Here is a 2584-nt window from a genome sequence, read left to right as displayed (position 1 = left end):
ATATAGTAAAAATTAAATCAGTCGAAGTCGCTGAACTTCGAAACACTAGATATCCGTTTCCATTACCAAGGCGTCACTCAGAGAAACAAATTACATAGAACACTAGATTTATCCGTGGACTTTTCTTCACTTGTATCGGTACCTAGCTGAAGGTTCCCTGCGCTTATGAAGGTGACTGTTTCTCAGTTAATGCGTCTTCCAGCAGACTGAACTCTAGAAGGGTAAATCGGTAATGATTACAAGACGCAAGTACACTGCTTTCACACTGAAGCTAATCAGGTCAACGCTGGCTTTGCACCTTCATGGCGAGGTAGTTGATGTAGGAAAACTGTGAAGCCAATGCAAGCTTTCATTATAAATAATCCGCGGATGCTAGTTACCGCGTTAAAACAATAGTTTACGATAATATTAAGTAGTTGCTAATACAGAAAACTACTCCGCAGATCTTACCAAGTGAAAGCCGTAAGCATTATCAGATGAAGCAACAATTGAATTCTTTCCCTTTACGCCATCATTCGCAAAATGTGGACACGAAACATATTACACTGTGTCTCATTATTATTCACCCCCTCCTAATAAGTGTCTATGCAGAGATATATGTACATATATGTATCTGTATACACACACCTTTGCTTCTACAGTTCCTGCTTGTAATGATGTTTTTGGCGGACCTTTTCTCCTCGCTGTCTTTGTGGCATTCCCTGTAAAGTACTCCACAGTATTGCCTTCAGCAATACCGCTGCTGCTGCTGCTGCTGCTGGTACGACGATCTCTGCCGCGAGTCCTTTGTCTTTACGCGTTCCCGACGTCAACAGCGTTCCACTGCCTGTCACCGTATATATCTCAATCCGTTGCGCTGCTCGATGGTCTTCAACATGTCTTCGCTACAGTCGTACAAAAAGAGCCACAACAGCAATACGTTTTGTGCATATCTACCATCTTCTCGGACTTTCCCCCATCTTTTTGCCAGCCCCCGTAATATTCCTACGCGGCGTCACCGCTTAACTTAAGCGCCGTATGCGTCACTGTATGTTGTTATTGTCGTCGGCGGTTTTACTTTACAGTCTACTCCGTGTGGAGTTTGCGGCCCGCGGATGACTCGAGCGTTGTAGGACGCCGTTTTGTGATCCACGGTTTGAAGACTTCTCGTTCGCGTCCGAATTTTCACCCACGCCGCGCGAAAGCTATAAACAAAGTAACAGGATATGCCAACTCCTTATTGTCTACCTCTCTCTCTCGCTCTCTCCGTTAAACGCTGTTGACCGTGGAAGATCGGCGCCGTATCGCTTTGTAGGGGCGCACGAACCGGCATAGTACTCTTGGGATAACTGCACATCTATAATGTATACACACATATATATCCAGATACACACGCATATCTATTGAGAGAGAAAAGCAAATGGCTACACAAGTAAGTTTATTATATTTGACTTGTTCTTTTACGGGCTGCAATCACAGCCGCTGCCATCGTCGTCGTCATCAAGTTTCATATGCTTTTCGTGTGCTAAAGACAACGAGGGGTAACTTCAGAACCCTATGTATGTGAGACTCATTCTTGCTAGCAATGGCACGTTAGGTCAATGACAGCTAGCTCTAGCTAAATCTTCAGCCGACAAATGTGTTGCCAATAAGCGACGGCGAAGAGTGATGCTATCGATGTGATAGCGGCGATCCGCAACGAGGAAAGCTATTGCACAACGAATAGTAAGCAACAGGCAAGAGACAATGCTCGAGTGGACCAGTCAGCAAGACAAGTCATTAGGATATATACACTTGTCTTGGGCGTGACAAGCAGACGGCCTATGAGAGGAGGGCGGTGCAAGCGATGAAGATCCTGATCATCTCAATGCCGACAACGACGATGGCAATTGGTGTCCACAATACTGACAGTTGCTTTTTGCTGTTGCCTGTTATCGGTTATTTAGCTATGCAGTCACTATTACAGAGAAGGCATTATAGACGCAAAGTTCGAACGGCCCCTATAGAACTAACAAGACGAGCGGTTTTTAATAGAAAATCTCGCTCGCGCTGAATATAGACCTGCTACTAAAGACAACAATAATTGATGAGTTAACATATTGAAGATAAGCGACAGCCCCCATTACAGGGAGGCTGACGTACAAGATGCTCCCCATTAATTGTAGTGGCATGAAAATTCTTTGCTGAAATACTCCTCTGCCTGCTAGCCAGATAGTTATCCTATTCGTTTTGACCTATTTCTTCACACGACGCTATAGCTACCCTACTTATGATGTGTGCCATAAGAACCCAGCTTAATAATGTGTATGAGCTATGTGCTGTGCATGCAGATGTCTCACTGCGGACGGATAAACGTGACTCTTAATCTCCTTACGGTGGTGTCTTGTAGAGAAACATGTGGATGATTCGCGCACTGGCTGTAGATCAGCCGACTTCGTTTCGTTATTGTTCCGCGAAAAAGGTTCCTTCGTACGTTTGTCCAAAACAGTTGGAAAGTAGACACCTTTCTGTAGAATAGACATGTTTTGTACTATTGAGCCACTTCTCTTTCTCTCGATTAAATAATAAGTTATTTGTTTTTGCTCACATCGCCAATAATTAAACA

The 2584-nt window shown here is 44.2% G+C and overlaps 1 long non-coding RNA gene across 1 annotated transcript in view; it reads right to left on the bottom strand.

The window, feature by feature from the left end:
• Positions 1 to 1475, bottom strand: part of LOC111261240 (uncharacterized) — a 4265-nt gene extending 2790 nt beyond the window's left edge. The window contains exon 1 of the long non-coding RNA XR_002680866.2: positions 628 to 1475. This is a non-coding gene — a long non-coding RNA (uncharacterized LOC111261240). The remainder of the gene's footprint in view (positions 1 to 627) is intronic.
• Between the last annotated feature and the right edge of the window lie 1109 nt (positions 1476 to 2584).

The sequence above is a fragment of the Varroa jacobsoni genome, unplaced genomic scaffold (genome assembly GCF_002532875.2).
Source record: "Varroa jacobsoni isolate VJ856 unplaced genomic scaffold, vjacob_1.0 scaffold_535, whole genome shotgun sequence".
Taxonomy (NCBI): Eukaryota; Metazoa; Arthropoda; class Arachnida; order Mesostigmata; family Varroidae; genus Varroa; species Varroa jacobsoni.
Note: the sequence above shows the minus strand (reverse complement) of the source record. Positions and strands in the feature narration are given on the sequence as shown.